General features: G+C 45.9%; 1 pseudogene; it reads right to left on the reverse strand.

Moving 5' to 3' along the window:
* LOC121457353 overlaps positions 1-18,567 on the reverse strand; it is a 33,231-nt pseudogene extending 14,664 nt beyond the window's left edge.
* Positions 18,568-27,347: the final 8,780 nt, after the last annotated feature.

The raw sequence follows: 27,347 nt of genomic DNA on the forward strand, positions 1-27,347 counted from the left end.
GGTGCATCATACATAGATGATGCAACCATGCTGCATGTGGGTCACGCCTGAGGGCTTGTCTGCCACATGCGTGGCCCTAGAACCCTGAAATGTCAGCCATATTGTGGCTGAAATCGTAACAAGCACCCTATAAAACTGGGCATGGTGCCTCATAACTGTTCCCAGTCATCAGGAGGTGAAGCAGAAGAGTTCATGCTCACAGCCAGTTCTAGGGCAGTCTGGAGCACATAAGAACCTGTTTCAAAATAATAAGTTAGCTCATTGGGAAAAAAAGAAGAAATTTCTAAGTGCCACCAAGACCTATAAAGAGATGGTATTATTTATGTTTGAATGGGACCGTGTGTGTGTGTGTGTGTGTGTGTGTGTGTGTGTGTGTTCCTGTTGGGAGAAGCGCACACACACACAGGTGCACATGTATGTAGGGAGGTTGGTGTTCTTTCTCAACCCTTTCCCCCTTATTTTGTGAGTGAGGGTCTCCACTGAGCTTGGACTTCCCCAGCTCAGCTAACTGGCTGGTCAGGGAGTTCTCGAGGTCCTCCTCTCTCTACCACCACCATGGTACTAGGTGAGTACTAGGGAGCCCCCGTCAGATCCTCACTCTAAATGTTCCCAGCAAAGCATCTCACCGGCCCCATGAACGGGACTTTCTGAAGTCAGTCTCCCTGACTCTGTCATGTGACCCTCAGCTCGTGGGCAGGGGGCATCTGGGCTGCCTTGTTCACGGATTATTTCACTGTTCCAACTCTCACTGAAGAACTCCACCTGCGGCAGGAAATAAAGAAAGTCAAAGAAAGTCCAGGAAGGAGAGAAGCTGCCTTTCCTTCTGGAAGTCAGGAAACCTTGACACCAGGGACAAAGGTCTAGAAAGACCATGTGCGTTTTGCTAAAAAAACCACAAATAGAGAAGTCAAAGAGACCTCAGCTCACTTAGGCTCCAAATGATCGAGAAACTGGGTTGTTTTTAATGACTCGTCTCTCATTCCTAAATCTAAACAGTGCCCACTTTACATCTTTGTTTACAAACGGAAAACCTAACCTTTAAACTGCCTTGTACGTTATACTCTCTGAGTGATGGAGCCTGGAAAGCCACAGGTCACACATGCAACCACTGGGAAGATGTCTGCAGCCCCACACCTGGGAATTCTCATCTTTCCCGAGCACCTCTTTCCTTTGTGCTTAAAATCTACACCTTAAACTCTATTTAAAAATTGTTAGGTTGAGCACACACTCTTAATCCCAGTACTTGGGAGGCAGAGGCAGGCGGATCTCTATGAGTTCGAGGCTAGCCTGGTCTACAGAGTGAGTTCCAGGACAGAAAACCCTGTCTCAAAAAACAAAAACAACAACAACACAAATTATTATTTTGTGGCAGGCTCAGTAGCACATGTCTTTAATCCCAGAATGAGAAAGGAAGAGGCAGGGAGGTCTCTGTGAGTTCGAGGCCAGCCTGATCTACAGAAAGACTTCCAGGCCAGCCAGCACTACCTAGTAAGACCCTACCTAAACGTACATACATACATACATACATACATACATACATACATACATAGAAAATGGAAGGAGGCTTGAGAACAAACCCAGCAGGAAACATGGAAAGAAATGTTCCGGCCCTGCTAGGGAACATAATGGAATAACTAAAGAAATCGGAAGCACACGTACCCACCCATTCTTGCAATACAAATTCCCAGAAAGAACCATATTTGTTTGAGAATGAACTTGGGTTTTGTTTGTTTTATTTAGTTTCCGTCTTTTGTCTTTTGGGGATTTTGATGTTTGTTTGTTGTTTTGTTTTTGTTTTGATCAGCTACTGGGGACCAAACCCAGGGCCATGCCAGGCTCCCCTCCAGCCCTAAACATCTTTATAAAAACACTAGTCATTTTTTTGATAGAGATAAGCTGATTCTAAAGTTTACATTTAAAAAAAAAAAGGAGAAAGACTTAGTCAGGAAATTTCTGACTAAGCAAAACAGTGAGAAACATGCTTTTACCTACTGAATAGCAAAAAGAGTCTGTACTAATTAGATCATGGAGAGTGGATAAAAAAATAAATAAACAGAGAACTAAAACTAAGAGTGCAACCAGGTGTGGCAGGGCGCACCTGTGATCCAGCCTCAGCTACAAGGCAACTGTAAAGCCAGCCGAGGGCACATGAAACCCTGCCTCAAACAAATCAGGCCAGCCAGCCAGCTCAGCTGGTAAAGGCCTTGCCACACAAGCTTGCTGACCTGAGTTCAATCCTGGAACTCTAAAAAGGACTCCACAGAGTTGTCCTGTGACCTCTACACTCTATTCTTGGCCATGGGCACATACATACACTCACACATACAATTCATTCATAAACAAACGGCCAAAAAATAGAGTCTAGAAAAAAAACCCACATATGAAAATCTCTTTTTTTTTTTTCAAAGACAAGGAGATCTCTGTATCTTTAACTATTCTGGAACTCACACTTCAGACCAGGATGGTCTCAAACTCAAAGATTAGCCTGCCTCTGCCTCCCAAGAGCTGGGATTAAAGGCCTGTGCCACCCCAGCACTTGAGGCAGAGGCCAACCCACTCTACAGAATGAGTTCCAGCATAGTCAAGGCTACACAGAGAAATCCTATCTCAAAGAATAAAAATAAATAAATTAAATTAAATTTTAAAAAGAGAAAGAAAGATGGCTTAGCAGATAAAGGTACCTGCTCTCAAACCTGATGATACACATGGCAGAAATATAACAAATAAAGATAAATAAATGTAAAACATCTTTTTAAAAAGTAAATGCTTGGCCGGGCGGTGGTGGCGCACGCCTTTAATCCCAGCACTCGGGAGGCAGAGGCAGGCGGATCTCTGTGAGTTCGAGACCAGCCTGGTCTACAAGAGCTAGTTCCAGGACAGGCTCCAAAACCACAGAGAAACCCTGTCTCGAAAAACCAAAAAAAAAAAAAAAAGTAAATGCTTATTTATGCTGGGGATAGAAAGACATCATCAGTGATATTATAGCCACTGGTAATCAGCACTCAGGAGGCAGAGGCAGGTGGATCTCTGTGAGTTCAAGGCCAGTATGGTCTACATAGTGAATTCTAGACCAGAAGAGGGCTACATAATGAGACCCTGTCAAAATAAGCAAACATTAACAACACAAAACTCCCTAAGATCGAGATTGTCTATACCATGAGGGTGTCAAGAAAATAACATACAGTCCAGACATGTGTTTCCTCCTTTGACAGGGGCATGTACAGGAGTTGAGCACACTGAAGAGCAAGGCCCTGGCTCCAGAGCCTTTCCTAGCTCCCAGCTGCATCTGGAGGCTTCAGCAGGACAAGGGGGTAAGATTCATAAGGGTTCTAAGTGACCAAGTGGACTGTTGTTTTGAGAGCAGAGTGAGGGATGGGGTGTGGCTCAGCAGTAGAGCTCTTTTTTTTTAAATATTTATTTATTTATTATGTATACAATATTCTGTCTGTGTGTATGTCTACAGGCCAGAAGAGGGCACCAGACCTCATTCCAGATGGTTGTGAGCCACCATGTGGTTGCTGGGAATTGAACTCAGGACCTTTGGAAGAGCAGGCAATGCTCTTAACCACTGAGCCATCTCTCCAGCCCCCCAGTAGAGCTCTTGTATACCACATATACGCACACATAAAATGTGAAATCAGTCACTAGACACCGTCGAACACACCTGTGACCCTGGAATCTGAGAAACAAAGGTGATTATCAGAAGTTGAAAGTCACCCTCAGCTTGACGTGAGGTCAAGGCTAGCCTAGGCAACACAACACCCTCTTCAAAAAGCAAAAGATTAATAAATTGAGTAAATTTGAAAATAATAGCAGGGAGATGAGGTATGTCAAAAGCCAAGGAAGAATCAAGTAAGATTAGGACAGAAAACTCTCCCTCGGGCTGGCAACAATCAGGTCATCGATGATGGCGGGTGGAGAAAGAAACCAGGTGTGAGGGGGATTGAACTCTGTACAAGGATATGAGCTTAAGCCTCCAAAAACCCTTACTTGTACACCTAGCCATGACATTTAAAATATAAAGTAGACTTAAAAAAACGTACAGGTTCTGACAAATCCCCAGGAATCAGAAACGGACAGAAGCCTGGGGAGATGGTAGAACTAAAGTCTCAAACTTGACGTCTCTATGGGTGGAGTGTGGACACTAGTGGGTGGGTGGGAACACTCGGAAGGTGGAGACCGGGGGTCAGGAGTTCAAACTCACTCCTGACTACACAGCTTACACACAGACATGGTCTGAAGCCAGCCTATGCTACAAGAAACTATCTTGAGGAAGAAAGAAGGCAGGAAGGAAAGCAGGCAGGCAGGCAGGCAGAGATAGACAAGCAGACAGAGACAGACAGACAGACAGACAGACAGGCTGGTGAAATGAGATGAAATGGTTTCATGGTTAACAGAGCTTTCTGCTTTCCCAGGAGAAGATCCAGACCCTAACGCTCACATCAGGAGCTCATAACTGCCTGTAACTCCAGCTCCAGGGCATCCAACACCCTCTTCTGGTCTCCTCAAGTACCTACACACAAGCATACTCATGAATAAAACAGGGGGTGCTGGTTAGTGGTAGTGCATGCCTTTAATCCTACCTAGCTCTCTGGAGGCAGAGGCAAGCAGATCTCTGAGTTTGAGGCCAGCTGAGTTCCAGGACAGTCAGGGTTATACAGAGGAAGTCTGTCTGAGTGTGTGTGGGGGGGGTATAGAAATGGGGAGGGGGAGCTGGGAAGCTGGCTCAATGGTTTAGAGTAAGTATAGCTCTTTCAGAGCACCCAATCCCAGCACCCATATTAGCTGGCTCACAGCTACTTGCCTGTAACTCCAGCTTCAGGGATCTGATGTCCTTTTCTAGACTTAACAGACACTTACACTACTTGCCTGTAACTCCAGCTTCAGGGATCTGATGTCCTTTTCTAGACTTAACAGACACTTACACTCACATGTGCACACACCCACACATATACTTAAAATATGAGAGATAAAATAAACACAAAGATTATAGATAGGTAGACAGACAGATTGGTAAAGACTGGCTTTTTGAGACAGGGCTTCTCTGTGTAGACCTGGCTGTCCTAGAACTCACTCTATAGACCAGGAAGACACAGAGCTTTGCCTGCCTCTGCCTCCTGAGTGCTAGACTAGAAGCTTGCACCACCAGCTGGCAAAATAAATATTTTTAGGTTGGGGGGGAGGCAGGTAATGGCTGTCAGGCTGTAGACTCTCAGCACTAAGGTGAGATGAAACCAGCATGGTTGATCTGCTATTCCCACAACTCACTTCACCATCTCACACACCCCTGATGAGGAGCCCTGACCCCAGGTTAAGGCCCAGATGACCCAACAGAAGGGCCTTGGGAAGAAATGAGGAAAAAGCAAGAAGCCCTAAGGAAATACTTTCTCACACAAATAGAGCCTTGAGTCTGGTTGGGTAACTCATACCCAGAATCCTAGCCCTTGGGAGGTAGAGGCAGGAGCATCAGGAGTTCAAGGTGCTACATAGTTTATTTGAAACCAACTTGGGCTTCATGAAATCCTGAAAACTTCAAAAGGAAAATAAAACAGAACAACAGTGAAGAGCTTTGAACCAGCACCTGACAACACAGAAAGGTTCTTCCCCTTGAGAAAGATAGCCTTTGACCTTCACATCAGATCAGAAATTTTCTCAAATTTCCTTGGGAAGTTTGTAAAAAAGTATTAAAAACTTTAAAACTAGTAATATAGCAAATACTCAGAATGAATACATACTTTCCATTTTGAAGTGAAATTATTAAGCAAAAATAGGCAGAAACGAAACAAGATGAGGAAGAACCAGTTAGAAATCCTTGAAGTAGAAAAACAGCCCAGCTGAAACTCACAAGGCCATACACAGATACACTCTAGAGTGAATACAGTAAATCAGGTTCTCCAGTGAAACCCACGGGGGCTGGATTCCAACAACAAAAGTGGAAAAGTGCTTTGGGGAGAAAGACCAATGGGTCAAGGGCTTGTGGTGTGAGCATCTGAGTTTGGAGCCCCAGCACCCACTACAGAAAGCTGAGCACAGCTCCTGTTTATAAACCCACTGTTAGATTGAGACGAGAGCATCCTTGGGCTTGGTAGCCAGTCTTGCTGAACATAGTGACAAGAATCCCTCTCTCAAAAAGCACGGTGGAGGGCTGGGGAGATGGCGCAGCAGGCAAAAGTACTTGCCAAAAACAACCTGAGTTCGAACCCACATGTAAAAGTCTGGGTGTGGTGGCACCTATCTGTGATCCCAGGACTCCTAGAGAGAGATGGGAGGCACAGACAGGAAAACCAGGCAGAAGATGTGGGCCCACCTCACCTGGAGCACACAGTGAAATGGAAACAGACCCTGCAGAGAGACCCTGCATGCCCAGTGGTGGTGGCACACACTGTTAATCCCAGCACTCCGGAGGCAGAGACAGGCTGATCTCTAAGTTCAAGGCCAGCCTGATCTACAAAAGCTAGTTCCAAGACAGGCTCCAAAACTACAGAGAAACCCTGTCTCGAAAAAAATAAATAAATAGATCCTGCTTCAACATAGTAGAAGATGAGAACCACTCCCAAAAGTTGTCCCCTGAAGACCTCTATAAAAATTAGTTTTCTGTGTAGCCCTGGCTGTCCTGGAACTCACTCTGTAGACCAGGCTGTCCTCAAACTCACAGATATCAACCTGCCTCTGCTTCCTGAGTGCTGGGATCAAAGATTTGTGCCACCACCGACTGGCTTTTAAAAAAATTAAGGTGGTGGGTAGGTGAGAAGGCTCAGCAGATCCAGGAGCTTGCCTCCAAGCCTGGTCACTAGAGTTCTGTCCTCAGAACCCATAAAGCAGCAGGAGAAAATGACTCTTACATAATCTCCTGGCATCCACACCTGCGCCATGGCACACACGCAAATTAATTAATTTGTTAATTAAATAATGAAAAACATATTTTAAGATGGTTAGTTGTGGAGGAAGATATCTGACATCGACCTCTGATTTTCACACACAAGCATACGTGTACTTATGAACATGCACACATGCAAAAACCACATGCACACACACAAACACAAAATAAAAGTTTAATCTGGGTGGACTGAAGGGTGGGTCTGGGAAGAGTTGGAGCAGCCGTGGGGGAACGAATGTGATCAGAATGCATTTTCATGCGTCTATGAAATTGTAAAAAAACAATAAAATGCTACTTTTTTAAAAAAGATTTATTAATTGCCAGGCGGTGGTGGCGCACGCCTTTAATCCCAGCACTCGGGAGGCAGAGGCAGGTGGATCTCTGTGAGTTCAAGGCCAGCCTGGTCTACAAGAGCTCCAGGACAGGAACCAAAAAGCTACAGAGAAACCCTGTCTCAAAAAATCCAAAAAAAAAAAAAAAAAAGATTTATTTACAACATTCTGCCTCGATGTATGCCCACACGCCAGAGGAGGGTGCCAGACCTCAGTACAGATGGTTGTGAGTCACCATGTGGTTGCTGGGAATTGAACTCAGGTCCTCTGGAAGAGCAGCCAGTGCTCTTAACCTCTGAGCCATCTCTCCAGCCCAAATGCTACTTTTTTTAAAGATAGGGTCTCTTCATGCTGTTCTTGATAGTCAAGAACTTACTTGCAGACCAGGCACAGCCTGCAGAGATCCACCTGCCTCTGTTTCCCAAGGACTATAATAAAGGTGTGCGCCACCACCTCCCAGTGACATTTTCATTTTGTAGGGTTTATTTATTTAATTCTGCATACGTATGTGTACCGCATGTGCCTGGTGACTGCAGCAGCCAGAAGAGGGCAGTGCGGAGTCACAGATGGCTGGGAGCCACCATGTTGGTGCTGGGAATAGAACCTGGGTCCTCTACAAGAGCAAAATGTGCTCTTAATCAATTTAACATTTTTAATTCTGGGCTGAGAATGTGACTAAGTGGCATAGTCCTTACTTAGTTTTCAAGGCTGAAGCTCAATCCCCAGAACCACAAAATCAGACTCCCAAGCTCCAGAGAAGAGGAAGATCAGGCCCACAGCAGTGCCAGTATCTTAGGGGAAGCCTTAGACATCCATCGTCATACAATGGATGCTTTGCCCCGGAAATATTACCATAGCGACTAAGGCTACAGGGTAAGGTAGAGAAGCAGAACGGTGGGACACATTCAGAGTACAGCGTAGGGAAACAAATACAGTCGGTAACAGGATGCAGGACCGCTGCGAAGAGCTGGGCATTTGTTATTTATTTATTCACGATTTATGGTTTTCAAGGCAGGGTTTCTCCATGTGACAGTCCTAGTTATCCTGGAATAGCTCTTGTAGACCAGGCTGGCCTTGAACTCACAGAGATCCGCCTGTCTCTGCCTCCCGAGTGTGCTGGGATCAACAGTAATGCGCCGCCACCCAGCCCAGATCCAGGTATTTATGAAATAATAACAATGTGGGGGAGAATGAGAAGAAACAGTGAAGAGAGCAATAGAAATAAATAAAACCAAGTTATTTTCCTCCTAGCCTTAAAGGGCCATAGTAAGGAGCTCCATCCCCAGGCTAGTGGGATTCCCAAGAGCTCCAGCTGTTTTAGGGTCATAAACATAATATAAACATAATGGGCACATGCCTGTCACGGCACTTGGGGTAGAGACAGGAAGATTAGAAGGTCAATGTCAGGCTACATAGAGTTCTAGGCCAGCCTGGACTACATGAAACCCTCTCAAAAACTAACAGAACAATCTTGCCTCAAAATCTTCCATTCTCCACCCAGACTGAAACCAGAGCTGGCCTCTCGGTCCTGGGCTCACCTGCCTTGCCCTTTCTTCTCTTCCCATAGCTCCAGGCCAGCTGCCCTCACTGTGCTCCATTCCCAGGTCTCCCGGTATGGAAACTAGCCAGGCTGGATTCTCTCCTCAAGTTCCCCCAGGTATTCACAGGCCTGTCTTCTCCTCCTGTCTGTCTTCGCTGGGGCGTCTGCTCAGTCCACACTCAGACCTCACCACACTCCCCAGCTCTCTGCTTGGCTTTGCAGCATGAATCTCTACCCCACAGGGCTATCATAATTTCTATTATTGGGGGTAATTTGTTTGCTTCTGGATTTAGGTCTCAGGTAGCCAAGGCTGGCCTTGAAGTCCTGATCCTACTGATACCGACTCTGAGCCACCACACCTGACTCCTAAGTTCCCCGAAGTCCAAAATGTTCCCAGTACATTGTGGGTGTTGGATATGTCTTTCTTCAGAGTCCTTATGGATCCCCCAAACCATGTTTGCTGTACAGCACATATTCTTGTCATATTTAAGAGGGGTTTTCTTTTTGGGGGGCATAGTGTGTGGGTACCTTGTAGCCCCAGCACTGGGGAAGTAGAGGCATAGAAAGCTCAAGGCTAGATCTGGATGTATGAGACCCCCATATACAAAAATAATGACAGACGGTAGTACCTTTCTTTAATCTCAACACTTGGGAAGCAGGGGATCTCTGAGTTCAAGGCCAGCCTGCTCTACAGAGCAAGTTCCAGGACAGCCAGAATTACACAGAGAAATCCTATCTCAAAAAGTAAAATAAAACCGAGCCTAGAGAGATGGCTCCGAAGTTAAGAGTGCTGGCTGCTCTTGCAGGGAACAGTGGCTCACAACTGGCTATAACTCTAGTTCCAGGGGATCTGATGCCCGCTGCCCTTTTCTGCCATCCCCAGGCACTGCTAATAGTACACTGGATACATGCAAGCAAAACACTCACATGCGGGAGACCTGGGACAGGTGGGCAGCTACGTTGGGGAAGCTGGTTCACGGCATTTCCCACTTCTTTTCTCTCTCACATTGTAGAACATCATGACAGTGCAAAAGATTCAGTGTTTCATCTGCTACATGGTTATGCGAATAAATCCTGGAGAGACATGCAAAAAAAAACACTCACATGCATAAAAACATGAAAACAAGAGAAAGGGGTGAGGGGCTAAGGAAATGGTTGAGCTGCTATCCCAGAGGACCTGAATTCAGTTCCCAGCACACACACATCAGGTGACTCACAAGTGCCTGGAACTCCAGCCCCAGGGGATCTGACACCTTCACACCAATGCACACAAAATAAAGTTAAATACACCCAGAAGTGACAAGTGGATTCCAGGCCCCTTCCTTCCCTTAGGGATTATTAAAATAAAAAAAAAAAAAGCCATAGTTGAAGGTGCCTGAGAACCGAAGTGACTTTAACTTCTTTTTCTTACTTTTCTTTCTTTCTCGCCACCCTCCCCCACCCAGACAAGTCTCATATAATTCCCTCTCCTGAGATTACAGGCCTGTACCATTGCTCCCATCTTAATATTTGATTTTCAAAAAATTATGCTGGAGGAAGCTGACGATACGGCTCAGTGGATACTTGCAGTACAAACATGAGGACCAGAGTTCAGAACCCCAACCAGCCCCCATGTTAAAGTCTGGCTGAGCATGCAAGCTCATCACTCTGGAGCAAGCTGGCCAGACTAACCAAACCTGCACATCCTGAATTCAGTAAGAGACCCTGCCTCGAAATATAAAAATGGAGCTGGGCCTGGTGGCTCATGTCTCAATGCCAGAACTCAGGATCAATGCAGATCTTTGTGAGTTTCGGGCCAGCCAGGGCTACATAGGGAAACCCTGTCTAAAGAAACAATAATGCTATTTTTAAGTTCCCAATTCTTCTTGAGTATATTGGACTAGAGAAAATATATACCTGTAAATCAGTCTTGACAAGCCCACTTTGGTATTAGCTGAATGAAGGAGCATAAGTGAGTAAAATATATTTTGTTTTCCCAAAAACTCAAAATTGAATTGTCACCTGATACATTTTTTGTTTTGTTTTTGTTTTTTGTTTTGTTTTGTTTTTTGAGACAGGGTTTCTCTGTAGCTTTGGTGCCCGTCCCGGAACTAGCTCTTGTAGACCAGGCTGGCCTCGAACTCCCAGAGATCCGCCTGCCTCTGCCTCCCGAGTGCTGGGATTAAAGGCGTGCGCCACCACCGCCCGGCTGTTTTGTTTTGTTTTGAGACCAGGTCTCACCAGGTAGTGTTGATTGGTCTGGAACTTGATATGTAGGCAAGGTTGACCTCAAACAAACTGCCTGCCTCTTCCTCTTGAGTGCTGAGATCAAAGGCGAATGTCACCATGCTCAGCAAGCTGATAATAGATATATATTGCTTTGTTGTTGTTTGTTTACTGTACTGGGAATCAAATCCAGGGCCATGACCAGGCATGGTGGCTATGCTTATCATCCTAGTGTTTGACCGAGACAGAAGACCACAAATTCAAGGCCAGGCTGAGCTACATGTCTAATATGAGGCCAGTTTAGGCTTCACAAAAAACTCAGTCTGCAGACACCTGTAATCCCGTCCCTCAGGAGGCTGAGGCAGGAAGATGAAGAGTTTCATGCTGGCCTGAGCTACACAGTAAGGCCATGCCTAGCCTGTAAAACATTAAGATCTGGTCTCCAAAAACAGTCTGGAGTAGCCAAAGGGTGGGAGTGAGGGGTGGGGGGACAAGGTCATAGGTTACACGGGCCTCTGTCTAGCCTCTACCTCAAGCTGCCAAGCCAAGTGAGGGGTTCCACCCACACTCGGACAGCCCCATCCTAAGGTTTCCAGTGGCCTCAAAGGTCTGGGGTCAGTGAACTCTATGTGCAGGCAGAAGAGGCAAATCCCCTCCTGGCTCTCGTGTCCTAGTCTATTTGCTTTCTTAGTCCACTGGTAGTAATTTGTAGATCAGAGAATGTTTTGGCACGCAGTTTTAGAGGTTGGGAAGTTCCTGAGCACAGGACCGACATCTAATTGGCATCTGGTGAGGGCCTTCTTGCTGAGCCAACATGGTGGAAGGCATCGTGTGACGCGGCCAGGGAGGCCACTACAGGGTCCCACTCATGAGATTACCTCATCCTAATTACCTCTCAAAGGCCTACTCCAAACACCTTTGTCATATCAATTGAGGGACTCTGTTTCCAACGTGGAAACCTTTTTTCTTTCTTTTAAGACAGGATCCAGCCCTGCGGCGGTGGTGCATGCCTTTAATCCCAGCACTCAGGAGGCAGAGGCAGGCGGATCTCTGTGAGTTCGAGGCCAGCCTGGTCTACAAGAGCTAGTTCCAGGACAGGCTCCAAAGCCACAGAGAAACCCTGTCTCGAAAAATCAAAAAAAAAAAAAAAAGACAGGATCCGACTACATAGCCCTGACTGTCCTGGAACTCGATGTGTATGTAGGTCATGAGTACTGGAATTACAGATGTGTCCCACCCATCTGGCTCAACATATAGAACATTCTGGGAAATAGAATCAAACCATAGTATCATGTGTGTCAATCCTTTGGGAACTTCCATGTTGGAAAGCCCACTGGTTGGCTGGAGATGTAGTTTAGCTTTTGCCTAGTGTATCTAAGTTCTGGGTTCAATCGCCAGTACCAGAGAAATACAGAGACAGAGAAAGAGAGAAACCTGGGTGGCCCGGTGCTAGCCGTGCAGCCTGACAATCCAGATTTGATTCCCAGAACCTAGGAGGGAAGCAGTGAGGAAGATGGGGGCCGGGGGAGGGGCTAGCACCAAGCTGATGACCTGAGTTCAATGTCCAGAACCCATAGGTGGAAGGAGAGTCAGGTCCCTGCGTAGATTGCCCTCTAATCTCCATGTGTGCGCCAACAACACACAGAAACAAGAAAATAAACAATTGTTAAAAAAAAAAAAGCCAAAAGTTAACATCTGAGTGCAGTGGCTCACGTCTGTAATTCCAACATGCCTATAGCAAGAGGGGAAGTGGAGACAGAAGAAATGCCCAGAAGACTGCAGGCCCGTCAGCCTAGATGACAGCAAGGCTGTAGAAACAAGAAACATTTTACCAGCTGGGTGGTGGTGGTGGTGCTGGCGCACAACTTTAATCCCAGCCCTTGGGAGGCAGAGGCAGGCAGATTTCTGAGGCCAGCCTGGTTCTACAGAGTGAGTTCTAGAACAGTCAGAGCTGTTATATAGTGAAGCCCTATTTCAAAAAACAAAAAAGAAATGAGGAGGAGGAGGAGGAAGAGGAGGAGAAGAAGAAGAGGAGGAGGAGGAAGAGGAGGAGGAGAGGAAGAGGAAGAGAAGAAGAAGAAGAAGAAGAAGAAGAAGAAGAAGAAGAAGAAGAAGAAAAGGAACATCTTACCTCAGCAACCTGGAAGGCAAGAACTGACCCCTGAAAGCCGTCGTCTCAACTCTACATAAATAAACCAATGGGAAAACACTAGTTAACCACATGTATCTCTTGATTGCTATCTGTCTAACTGGCGGATCTTCTCAGTCTTCTCCAGTGACCGACATAACCTGCTCAAGAGCTTGGTTGGCCCCAGTTAACAAGGGATTAATAAAGGAAGGGACAGTGGATCCAGGCAGGTCTCAGCCGCCACAGCTTACGCGGTGGCAGTGGAGCCCTGGCCCTACTGTGGTACTCTATGCCCGGGGCACAGGCCTAGAGCTCCGAGGCAGCAGATGAAAGCTGTTTGCTTTATGGTAACGTCCTTTACTCTGCAGACCTCTGAAACACCAGGCTGCTCCTGAAACACCAGGCTGCTCTGGAAACCCCAGGCTGCTCCCAAAACCCCAGGCTGCTCCTGAAACACCAGGCTGCTCCTGAAACACCAGGCTACTCCCAAAACACCAGGCTGCCCCTGAAACACCAGGCTACTCCGGAAACCCCAGGATGCTCCTGAAACCCACTGGAACCACCTCTTTAATGCGCTTCACTCCTTAACACAAGAGGACCCTAGACACAACATTGCTGGACCAAGATCTTTATACAGTGGATGCAAAAAACTCGCTTGGCAACAGCTGAGTGAACAGTGAATGAATGAACCCCGCAGTCGGCCTCAGCGGCCATCAGACTGGTGCATTATCCCCTGAACTCAACATTTACCAATTACCTGCCACGCTCCAGGCACTGTTCGCGGTAGTCGGGGATATAAGTAAAAGAAAAAAACAAACCAAGATTTGGTCGGACACTGCTGCTGAAGAACTCATACTCAGATCGTACATCATATATGTGTTATTAAGCGGAAATATACATCACAAAGAAAAGCTCAAACTAAGAAAGCAGGCACAGGGGTTAAAAACATTGTACTAACTAGGGTAGTCAGGGGCAGTCTCGCCAAAAAAGTCAGATGAGGGCTGCTGGACAGCTCAGGAGGTAAGTCCTCACTATGCAAGCAGAAACCTGAGTTCTAACTCCCAGCAGCTGGGCAAGGGCGGTGATGGCGCACGCCTTTAATCCCAGCATTCAGGAGGCAGAAACAAGCGAATCTCTGTGAGTTCGAGACCAGCCTGGTCTACAGAGAGAGTTCCAGGACAGCCAAGGCTATACAAAGAAACCGTGTCTTGAAAAACAAATAAAAAACAATAAATAAAACCAGACCTGGTGGGCATATGCCTGCAATCTCAGGTGGAGACAGGAAGATCCAGAATTTTAGATCTTCACAAGCTATATAACAAGTTCAAGTCCAGCTTAGGCAACATAAGAGCCAATCTTAATACCCACCTACCCCTCCTCACCCCGAAAAAAAAAAGAACCAAATAAACAGATAAGTAGGAAATCAGTTCTTGGAAGTCCTGTACTTAAATCCTTTGAGGTTTCTCATTTATCAGATCTAAAAGCTACTGTGTTCCTAGCCCTAAGGGCCCCAGATCACCTGGCCCATCTTCTCTTTGACATCTCCCCTTTAGCATCCTTCTAGGCCTCCTCTGTGTTTCTCAGGCAGATCAGGCCTGAGAAACTCCAGGTCACTGGTTTGTCATCCTGTGCTCCATGTGGAGGAAGGAGAGAACTGATTCCTGTAAGTTGTCTTACAGGCGGATCTCTGTGAGTTCGGGGCCAGCCTGGTCTACAGAGAGAGTTCCAGAACATTCGAGGCTACACAGAGAAACCTTGTCTCAAAAAAACTGGCAGGCAGTTGATATTGACCCATAGCTGCCAAATGGATAAAAGCAACAGATGAGACTGCTGCAGAGAATTCATCGCCAGGAAGAGAAGATGACACCACACACACCTGAAACCCAGGCAAAAATGTACAACCAAGGGGAAATGAAGTGTGCTGCATGGCGGAAAAGCAGACACTAAATATGAAGCAGTGGGCGGAGCCCCATGGGTGAGGTCCCAGTGCCAGCTCCATATACACTGAGTGCAATGGTACGCTCCTGCATCCCAGCACAGAGGGCGTGGAGGCAGAAGGATCCAAAGAAACTCAGAGTTTGAGATCATCTGGGGATGAGACCCAATCTTAAGATAAATAAGCAGGGGGCTGGAGAGATGGCTCAGCGGTTAAGAGCATTGGCTCCTCTTTCAGAGAATCCGGGTTCAATTCCCAGCACCCACATGGCAGCTCACAACTGTCTGTAACTCCAGTCCCAGGGAATCTGACACCTTTACACCAACTCACATGAAATAAAGTTAAATAAAATTATTTTAAAAAAAAAAGATAAATAAGCAGCCAGGCATGGTGGCGCATGCCTTCAGCCCCAGTACTAGGGATGCAGGGGCAGATGGATCTCTGTAAACTTGAAGCCAGCCTGTCTACATAGGCAGTCCTAGTCCAATCAGTGAGATCTTGTTTCAAAAACAGGTAAACAAGCTGGGTAGCAGTGGCGCATGCCTTTAATCCTCCCAGCACTTGGGAGGCAGAGGCAGATGGATCTCTGTGAGTTCCAGGCTAGCCTGGTCTATAGAGTGAGTTCCAGGACAGCCAAGGCTGTTACAAAGAGAAACCCTGTTTCAAAACAACAATAAAACCCAAATAAAAGACAGAACATTGCTTGCTAGTGGGGACTACGGAGATGATGGCTCAGTGTGTAAAGTACCTGTGTGCAAAGTGCTTGTGTGCAAGCTTGAGAATCGAGTTCAGATCCCCAGGGACCCGTGTAAGAGGCTGGGTGTGGCAGCACAGGCTCAGAACCCCTGGGCTAGGGGAGGGCAGAGAAGGGTAGGGCCTGGGGCTCCTGGCCAGCCAATCTGCCAAAACTGCAAGCTACAGATTCAGTAAGAGATTTTGTCTTTAAATAAATAAGTAAATAAAGTGGAGAGGGACCTTAATATCAAGCTCTTATAATCCCATGCATGAACATTGCCTACACACGCATGAATACAGGCAAACACACACATGCACAAATGCTTGCAACATATTATAAAAAGGTAGAGACTATAAAACAGATCTGTTCCTAACATAGAGTTAAGTCCGATATAATTTTAGCAATGCAAAATATGAATTCTTAGGAAACCTATGTTAGAAACAACGTTGTTGGGGCTAGAGACACAGGTCAGCGATCAAGAGCATTTGCTGATCTCGCAGAGAACCCAGGCTCCATTCCTAGCTGCTCACATTCATCTCTAACTCCAGTTCCAGAGGAAACAACGCTTTCTTCTTGCCTCCATAGGCACCGTGCACACACATGGTGTACCTACATACATGCAGGCAAAGCACTCACACGCATAAAATAAAAAACCAGGCAGTGGTGGTACACAGCTTTACTCCCAGCACTCGGGAGGCAGAGGCAGGCGGATCTCTGTGAGTTCAAAGCCAGCCCGGTCTACAAGAGCTAGTTCCAAGACAGGCTCCAAAGCTGCAGAGAAACCGTCTCAAAAAAAAAAAAAATCTTAAAATAAAAGATACAAAGTTATTGTATTAAGTCTATTAAAAGGATTCCATGCCTTTTTTTTTCACAATTAGAACAACCTGTATTCTCTCTTTTTCTTTTATACTATAAAAATATACGTTTTAATCCCCCCCCCACGTGTTTAACTCCCCCCCACACACACCCTAAGGAAAATCCCAACCCATTGAAGTCAGGACCCAAGTTTCCCCAGGGACTCCAATGCGAGGAGGTGAAGAAGGGTCGTGAGCAGCATGCGTGCAAAAGAACGGCCCAGGCACCTGAAACTTAGTGGTAAGTGAGGCATGGAGCGTTCGCATGACTAACTCAGGGGAAAAACCCACCAGGGAAGGATTTCTATTTAAATGCCAAAAATGCAGAAGTACGTTTACTTGAGCCTAACCTGGCTTTAAAAGGAAAAAACTGGGCCTCGGAGTTTTCCTGGGTGGAGCTGAGCCCATCTGTAAGGAAGAGAGTGAAGGCCGGGCTGAAGCAACTTTGCAGAACTCTGCTTGGAGAGGCCAGGCCTGGGTCAGGGGCTCCTTCCCTGAAGGGTTCTGAATTTATAACATTGATTCTTATTGCCTTTCATTTGCAATCTGTTTATCTAGAAGCAAGTTCTCAGAGTGGCTGTGTAACCAAAGGAAGCCTTGAACTTTGGATCCTCGGGTACTCATCTCTCCACCATGGACATGTGCTCCCACATCTGGGTTATATGCTATGGCCATACATCCCTAGCCCAGCAGTGATTTGAGGCCTGCATTGTTTTTTCAGAGTCTTCCTATGTAGCCCTGGTTGGCTCGGAATGTCTGTTTGCCTTCACCACCATAGTGCACAGCTACGTTCAGCCTGTATTTCTTCCTTGTAAGATTTATTTTTGATGCCGAGCGATGGTGGCGCACACCTTTAACCCCAGCACTCGGGAGGCAGAGGCAGGTGGATCTCTGTGAGTTCGAGGCCAACCTGGTCTACAGTGCAAGTTCCAGGACATCCAAGGCTGTTACACAGAGAAACCCTGTCTTGAAAGCAAACAAACGAAAAAGGAGATTTATTTTTATTTTTAACTTTGTGTGTCTGCACTGAGGCCAGAAAAGAGCGTTGAGTTTCCCGGAGCTGAGCTTACAGGCAATTGCAAGCCACCTGAAACAGGTCCTCTGGAAGAGCAGTAAGTGCGCTTAATGTCTGAGCTGCTTGTTCTGAGCCTAGACCTACAAACTAAACTTACGAACTCCTTGGTAATCAGAAAAACTACTGGACTTCTTTCCAAAAATATTGCACATCTGCCTAAGAAGTTGAAACAGTTCCCAATGTTTCATGAGCCACCCTGGGTCCTGATTATTCTACTTGAGTCAAGCCCCAGGTGAAGGACCCTGGTGTGCTTGAATTAAATACATCTTAGAATGAATGGTATTTCCCAAGCCTGTTTACAGGGCGGTAATAAACAAATAGGAATTCATTGAAAAGAAATAATACCTTCAAAGACTAGTTACGTGTGTACACCAGAGAGGCAGGGTACTCCGACAGAGCTAGGAAAGGCGATTTCAGGGCCCGAGAGACAATGGGACTTTAAGGGGTTTGTTCTGACATAGAATCCTCCTTAACTCTGGGTGGCCTCAAATTCTCTATGTAGCAGAGCCTGGCCTTGATCACTTGTTTTGTTCGCCGAATGCTGTAGCCACTGGATAGTTAACCTGTCTCTAAGTTGTATTTTTTGATAGATTATGACTTAGTTTTCCAGAACTGGGTTGTCAGGGCATGATCAAACAGTAGCCAGCAAAACCCAAGCCATAGGTGCAGCCCCTGGGTCACCGGGGGTGAGCCTGTGGAATATCCTGCCCGTGAGTGCCCTCTGCTGGGAACTCTCGGTCCCGCTATGGGACTGCGGCTGCGCACACGCACCTCTGGGCGGGCTGCCGAGGAGTGGTGTAAAAACCCAGCCTCAGCATCTGCTGGACCGCGCTCCTCAGTTCTGTCCTTCGTGCCTTCCCTCCATCCTCTGAGACCCTCTGCATCTCGCTGTGACTTTAGCCACCAAACCTTACTCTAGGCTCCCAAGGCTAGCTCCTTATACGACTCTCAGGGATATATATTCAACGTCATATATTGAAAGACATGTTTCTCCCCTCTGTGACGGACTAGTGTTTCAATTATAATTCCTTGACCGGAAAGGATGCAATCAAGTTCGTGCAAAGAGAAAATAGGGGCCTGGGAAGTGGGAAGAGGGGCAACGCTCAGAGCCTAACTCCTCACAGCGACCGTGCAGCCCCGTCCAAAACCTCGTACCCTCGATCTAGCAGGGACAGCGCACCCTGCAGCAGACAGAGCAAAGCCGGTTTTACCTGGTGCTGGAGACTTGGCACCGGGGGCGCTCTAGACCCCAGCAGAAAAAAAGCTTGTAAAAAGGTTAATTAGGGGCGGGGCCCTTGCCTAGCAAGCCTGAGGTTCGTTCCCAGGAGCACCTAGACCGACCAGGACGTGAGCCACGTGGTGGCTTTTGTCCCTTCTTCCCAGGACTACCGGCGCCCGCCAGCAGGGGGCGAGACGTTCCTTTTGAACTTGCTCAGCAGGATCTGAGACTCTAGCCAAAAATAGAACATGAGATCTACCAAAAAGCACGAGACCGAGCAAATGTACACAAACTTGATCAGGCCCGTGTAAAGCAGTATTTCCAAATATGGCCATAGGGAGGGTTAACTCTCGCAGGAATGCCCTAGAAAATGAAGACTTCGAGGGAAAAAAATGCTGAGTTCCTCATCATACATTAAATAAACTCCCAGGGATTAAAATGGTAAATATTTTAAAGACATATAGGCACTCAATAGCAAAAAGAGAAAAAGTTACGTTTGTGGATAAATATTTAAATTCTCAATATAACAAAAAATTACAAGGGAATTCAAAACTATGAACACTGAACAGGACTTCCAAAAGACAGTAGTAATTGCTTGAGAGAAATGTCTCCACCAAAATTCAAGCAAAGACTGTCTCAAATGAGTAAAGATTTATACATAAAAATACCAGAGATGGTGGTGGAAGCCTGTAATCTAGCAGTTCCGGGGCAGAGATAGGGTTTGCGTTAAGGTTAGCCTGAGCTACAAAGCAAGACCCTGTCTCAAAAACACTAACAAAATCCAATAAGACAAATGGGTAGAACATACCTATAGTCCCAGCACCTGAGGGGTAGGGACAGGAGGATTAGAAGTTCAAAACTGTCTACCCTTACCCCCTCCCTTGTTTTTATTTTATGTGTATTGGTATTGAGGCTGCCTGTGTGCACCATATGTGGGCATCGTATGCAGGCAGTGCCCACGGAGGGCAGAAGATGGTCTTAAAGCCCCTGACACAGGAGTTACCAAGTGAGTGCTGGGAATCGATCCAGGGTCCTAGGGAAGAGCAGCCAATGCTCTCAGCCATTGAACTGACTCTCCAGCCCCTAACAATAATTTTCTAAATAGATTCTTGAGCTACATTAGCTGAAACTCTCTCCCATTCTGTGGATTGTGTGCTAGACTTTTTACTCTGACTTGTAAGGAGTCTACATGTTCACTGGTAAAACAACAGACACAAAAAAAGGATGTGCAGGCCAGTGTCTGTAATCTCAGCACTCAGGAGGTGAGGCAGGAGAACAGCCCAGAGTTCAAGCCAGGGCAAGTTACACAGTGAGTCCCCGGCTAACAAGAGCTATTGAGTGAGACCATCTCAAACAGCAGCAAATACATCTATATATAACCAACTGCTAAATATGGAAGGCTAAATAGGAAGGGAAATGTTTATTATCCTTAATAATTAGAAATTTTCACTTAAAAACAATCCTGGAAATTTTGTGGGACAATGATCTTGTACCCTGTAAAGAGTTATCAGTTGTATTGCTTTAATAAAGCACTGATTGGCCAGTAGCCAGGTAGGAAGTATAGGCGGGGTGACCAGGCAGAAAGTAGAGGTGGGGTGACCAGAACAGGAGAATTCTGAGAAGAGGAAAGAGTCAGTCTGCAGTTGTCAAAGAGGAAGCCAGACACAGAGGAAGCAAGATGAGAACATCTCACTGATAAAAGACACCAATCCACATGGCTAACACAGACAAGAATTATGGGCTAGGGCTGGAGAGATGGCTCAGTGGTTAAGAGCATTGCCTGCTCTTCCAAAGGTCCTGAGTTCATTTCCCAGCAACCACATGGTGGCTCACAACCATCTGTAAAGAGGTCTGGCGCCCTCTTCTGGCCTTCAGAATATTGTATACATAATAAATAAATAAATATTTAAAAAAAAAAGAATTATGGGCTAATATAAGTTATTAGAGTTAATAAGAAGCCTGAGCTAATAGGCCAATCAGTTTATAATTGATGTAGACCTCTGTGTGTTTCTTTGGGGCTGAACGACTGCAGGACCAGGCAGGACAGAAATCTCAGTCAACAGTAATTTATATATCTGCAACAGTGGCAAATTTTTTTTGTGTGTATGATGCTAAAACAATCAAACCAGGGCCTTATGTAAGCTATACAAGTAAGCTATCACTGAGATGTTCCTCTAGCTCTTGCTAGAGGCTAAAAGTCTGCCTTTTTAAATACGTTATTTGTATGGATGCTTTGCCTGCATGTACGTCTGTGCATTATATAAGTGCCTGGGACTCGGGGATGTCGGGATGCACCATATAGTGCAGATGGATTGAAAAATGGCACTCCCAAGATCAAGGCCTATGTGACAGCCAGAAGGTCCAGCCTCTTCTGATGTTCTGGACCTGGAAAGCTGTATAAAAACGTATTTGTTGAAAATTACAGAGTATTTCCTCATATCAAGGTTTCGAATCTAATTTACCTGTCTTAGGAAAGGAGAGCATCACAGGCCTTCATGTCGTTAGTCCTTTATTATGTATCGTTTGCAATACACAATACAACACAAGAGCCTCGGGTGTGCCTGAGGTGCCTTGTGAACAAAGTCACGGAATGGCTACGATGCCCCTTCAGCAAAACAATCACTGTTTTCCACAAGTCACAAGGACTCTTCAAGGTCAAAGTACTTCAAAAAAAAAAAAAAAAGATTGTTCATTCTAATGTCCACCCACATAGTGATTTGCTAGATTCCTACATCACAGAGTGGCCAGGGTAGGACATTGGAGTCCCGGGAACTGGAGTTACAGACAGCTACAAACCACCATGTGGATGCTGGAACTTGAACCCAGGTCCCCTGGAAAAGCAGCCAGTCCTCTTAACCACTTAGCTTAATTGGAAGGTGGAGGCAGCAAGATCAGGGGTTTAAGATGAGGCTCAGCTACACAGTGGGTTCCCAGCCATCCACCCTGAAATGGGGAGATGCTTGAGAGTCTGGTGCAGGTTTTCAGAAAAGCTAGCAAACAAAACAAAGTGGGAAAAATCTGCTACCACGTAGCTGTGCTGGTTAGAGTGGCCTGGGATTGCATGACTGTGGAGCATTTTCTTTGTTTGAAATATGGTTTCTGGGGCTGGAGAGATGGTTCAGTGGTTAAGAGCATTGCCTGCTCTTCCAAAGGTCCTGAGTTCAATTCCCAGCAACCACATGGTGGCTCACAACCATCTGTAATGAGATCTGGTGCCCTCTTCTGGCCTGCAGACATATACACAGACAGAATATTGTATACATAATAAATAAATAAATATTTTTTTAAAAAAAGAAACAGGGTTTCTGTTGTAGTTTATTTAAAACACTGTGAAGTGAAGTCATGTTGTGCAACAGGGCTCACATAGAGGTTTATTTGAAGAGGAGAGAGAAGGGGCAGAGACTGGTCCCTGGGGAAAGGAGTGGCAGAAGAGAAGAGAGAGAAAGGGAGGGAGAGAAAGAGGGAGCTGGAGGGAGTGGGAGAGACAGGAAGTGGACAAGACCCATCTTTTAAAAGGGAACAAACATAGGGGGTGCTCTTAGTGGCTGCAGCTGAGGACATAACCTGTCAGGACCCCAAGGACAGGTCAGTACAGATGTCTGAATACTAACAGTTTCACTAAGTAGCCCTGGCTGGCCTGGAACTCACTATATAGACCAGACCTAGCATTCAAAGGGTCCACTGTCTGTATTGAAGGGCTAAGAGGAAACCCAGAGCAGCAAAGGAAACTTGCTACTAGAATCTGGTTAGTCAGCGTAGAGGATTCATTCAGATAAGATGAGACCTGAGCTAAAAGATGGAGGAACCGAGCAAGAGGTCTACTCCAACCTGAGGGAAGAGTGCTTCAGGCAGAAGGAACAGAAAGTATAATAATATCCCTGAAGCAAGAGTGTGTGACCAGAAGAAAACCCACTGATTCTGTCTGGACTGTGCATAATATTTTGAAAAACAATGATAAATTAATTAGGCTGAGGTGTTAAAGTCAAATATGTTGTATCTGAATTACATAATATAAACAACCTCAGAGGGAGGTGACATTGCAAAAATATCGCTTCACCCAATCCTCTTCCAAAGGATAGTCAGCCGGACACAAAGTATTAAGGCTTCACTTTTAATATGCGCAATCCTTTTCTACGTAGGAATTAAAATGTTCACACAGTTCAGGGAAAGAAAGGGTCATTAAAGCAAAAGAAAAAGTTTTGAGTGAGTTTAATTATTTGTATATATGTTTGTATATGTGCATGTGAGTGTAATGCCCAAAGAGGTCAGAAGAGGGCGTCTTATATCCTGAGCTGGAGTTACAAGCAGTTCTGAGCTGCCCAGCATAAGTGCTAGGAACCAAACTCTGTTCCTCTGTAAGAGCAGTACATGCTCCAAAGGGCCAGATCGTCTGTCTCTCCAGTCTCTGGTTTTGTGGATTTAAATGCCACAGGTACTCTACCATTCTTCAAATAAAATCCTTGATCCACTCTGTTCTGAACTCCACACTCAGATCCAAGATCCATCTGTATGCTTGACTTCTGCATAGATACCTAATATACACTCAAATTTGAAAGTCTAAGGGCTAGTGAGATGGCTCAGATTTCAAACCCAACAACCCTAGTCCAATCCCCAGGACCTACATGACAAAATGAGAAAACTGTCTCCAGCAATTTGTCCTCTGACCTCTGCACACACGCCATGATACACATATTCTCACTCCTCTCCACTTCCCCCACAAAACAAATAAATACATGGGATGAATTTAAACATTTGAATGTCTAAATTAACTGACCACTGTTCTCCATTTACTCTTCTTAAACACATACACAGACACACATACAGACACATTACATATATGGGAGCCGTGTGTAATAAATAAATTTATTATTTTGGTTTTTTTTTTTTTAAACAGGGCTTCTCTGTGTAGTTTTGGCTGTACTAGAACTCACACTGTAGACCAGGCTACCCTTGAACTCACAGAGATCTGCCTGCCTCTGCCTCCCAAGTGCCACCACTGCCCAGGTAACATGTATATGAGTGGGCTGGGGCTTCTAACAGTTAATAGCAAATCAACCATTTCTCATCTTAACTCTTCTCTTTTAAAAAGGGAGGCAGAGGGATTAGGAGTTTAAGGCTGGCTTTGGGCACAGCCTGAGCTACAATGAGACCCTGTCTCAAAACACACACACACACACACACACACACACACACACACACGCACACACTAAAGGGGACTGACTGGATGGCCCAGTGGGTAATAGTGCTTGCTGCCAAGCCTGACAGCAGGGATTTTCTGTTGTTGTTGTTGTTTTGTTTTTGTTTGTTTGTTTGTTTTTTGAGACAGGGTTTCTCTGTAGCTTTAGAGCCTGTCCTGAAACTCGCTCTGTAGACCAAGTTAGCCTCAAACTCACAGAGATCCGCCTGCTTCTGCCTCCTGAGTACTGGGATTAAAGGTGTGCGCCACCACCACTGTCCGGCTTTATAAATCTTTTGTTTGTTTGTTTGTTTTAATATATACAGTGTTCTGCCTGCATGTATGCCTATACAACAGAAGAGGGCACCAGATCTCATTATAGATGGTTGTGAGCCACCATGTGGGTGCTGGGAATTGAACTCGGGACCTCTGGGAAGAGCAGCCAGTGCTCTTCACCTCTGAGCCACCTCTCCAGCCCCCAGATAACCTGAATTTAACCCAGGACCCACGTTATAGTAAAGAAGCTCTACTCTGGAAAGCTGTCCTCTAACCTCGATAAGAGTAGAGTGCCTGGGGGCTGAAGAGATGGCTCAGCAGTTAAGAGCACTGACTGCTCTTCCAGAGGTTCCGAGCTCAACTCCCAGCACCCACGTGGTGGCTCACAACTATCTATAATGAGATCTGGTTCCCTCTTCTGGCCAGCAAGCAGACAGACAGAACACTGTATACATAAAAATTAATAAATCTTAATAAAAATACATTTAAGAGCAGAAACAAAGAAACAAACAAAAATCGATAAAATGACGAGAGTGAAGTTTTTGCAACCTGAAAACCCCTCTGCCTACACAATAATCAAAATCAAACCAAATCAAACCAAATCAAAGAAAGCCCAGGTTCAATGGATACTAACACACCCAGGTGGCCTTCCAGGCCCTCAGAGAGGAGATGGGGAAGGAAACCAGGAAACCACATATTTGTTCTCTGGGTTGCTATTTAAATACCCCGTGGTTATGGGCATCTCTGGGGGAGGGGTTGCCGTTTGGTGGGCTCTCTCAGAGGTGGAGTCTGGACTGGGAGTCTGGACTGGGGCAACTCCCAGGGGAAGGGTCTTGGGATGGAACTTTCCACCCAAACATTCCAGACTCTTTGGGTATAGGGGTGCCAGGGGCTGGGATGAAGCCTTGACCCAAGCAGAGAGATGGCTCAGTGGTTAAGAGCACTTGCTGCTCTCGGTTTCAGTTCCCAACCCCACGTCAGGCAGCTAACATCTCTTTAACTCCAGCTCCAGGGGACCTGATGCCCTCCTCTGGGTTCTTCAAGGACCTGAATGCATGAGCTAATGCAAATATGCACGCTCACATATACAGATACATTTTATTTATTTTTTTTTCAAGACAGGGTTTTACTGTGTAACTCTGACTGTCCTAGAACTCACTCTGTAGACCAGGCTAGCCTAGAACGCGGAGATTCCCCTGCTTCTGCCTCTCAAGTGCTGAGATTAAAGGCCTGTGCTACCACCACCTGGCACAATTTATTTAATTTAAAATTAAAAACCAATAAATAACCCAGGCAGTGATGGCTCACACCTTTAATCTCAGCACCTAGGAGGCAGAGGCAGGAAGAGCTCTGTGAGTTTAAGGTCAGCCTGGTCTACAGAGTGAGTTCCAGGACAGCCAAGGCTATACAGAGAAAACATGTCTTGAAAAACAGACAAATAAAAAACAATAAATAAAACCAGACATGGTGGGCATATGCCTGCAATCTCAGGTGGAGGCAGGAAGATCCAGAATTTTAGGTCTTTACAAGCTATATAACAAGTTCAAGTCCAGTTTAGGCAACATAAGAGCCTATCTTAATACCCACCTACCCCTCCTCACCCCAAGAAAAAAACAACCAAACAAACAATAAGTAGGAAGTCAGTTCTTAGAAGTCCTGTACTTAAATCCTTTGAGGTTTCCCATTTATCAGATCTAAAAGCTACTGTGTTCCTAGCCCTAAGGGCCCCAGGTCACCTGGCCCATCAGCTCTTTGACTTCTCTTTGACATCTCCCCTTTAACACCTTTCTAGGCCTCCTTAGTGTTTCTCGGGCAGATCAGGCCTGTCATCCTGTGTTCCATGTGGGGGGAAGGGAAAACTGATTCCTATAAATTGACCTCCACAACAACCACAAGGCAGGAGCACTCACAGGCACGTGCATCTCACACACACACACACACATACACACACAGAGAGAGAGAGAGAGAGAGAGAGAGAGAGAGAGAGAGAGAGAGATATCTAGAAGAACTGTGTCTGCTGTATGTTCGGTTTCTCTGGGGAACATTAATGCAGGCTGTGTCACCTCCTGGGGCAGAAGTGGGTTTGGTCTTCCTTTCTTTCTTTCTTTCTTTCTTTCTTTCTTTCTTTCTTGATTTTCGAGACAGGGTTTCGCTGTAGCTTTGGAGCCTGTCCTGGAACTAGCTCTTGTAGACCAGGCTGGTCTCGAACTCACAGAGATCTGCCTGCCCCTGCCTCCTGAGTGCTGGGATTAAAGGCGAGCACCACCACTGCCCAGTGGGTTTGGTTTCTTCTAGATTCTTGAATCTTCTTTCTCCACCACTACTACCCATCCCCTTTTCCCCATCAATGTTCTAAACAGTGCCTTTTCAGGGCTCTATCCTGGATATATTTGTCACGTTACAAATTCTTCTCAGACTCTCCTACACTCAACATTTCCCTCAATGCCAGCGATCCATATGAAAATTGAACCCCGGGCCTTATATAACTAATTTCTCAAAATTCTTAGTGAACTTAAACTTGACATGGTCAAAACTGAATTTTCTTTGATGGGGGTGTAGCTCAGTGGCAGAGAGCTTGCCATTTGTGGGTATTTGGGAATACCCACAGCCATGAATTTGATCTGTAGCATCAAGGAAAAGACAAAATTAGGGGCTTGGGAGGTGTAGTTCAGTGGGTAGAGTGCTAGCCCAGGGTGTACACAGCCCTGGGTTCGAGCCCCAGCACTGCAGAAATGGACGTGATGGCCCATGCCTGTAATGGAAGTGATGACTTCTGAGGTGAATGTGGACGTTCATAAGTTCAAGGTTAGGGCTGCGGGGATGGCTCAGTGGTCAGCGGGTACTTCTTGTTCTTCCAGAGGGCTTGAGGTTGGTTCCCAGCACCCACGTCCAGTGGCTCACACTGCCTATATCTCTAGCTCTAGGGGCTCTGATCTCTCTTCCTGATCCTGAAGACATGTGCATGCATGTGGTATACACACCAAGAGATACAT

Source organism: Microtus oregoni, unplaced genomic scaffold (assembly GCF_018167655.1).
Source record: "Microtus oregoni isolate MIOR12 unplaced genomic scaffold, Mior012 000016F_ref0000370, whole genome shotgun sequence".
Classification (NCBI taxonomy): Eukaryota; Metazoa; Chordata; class Mammalia; order Rodentia; family Cricetidae; genus Microtus; species Microtus oregoni.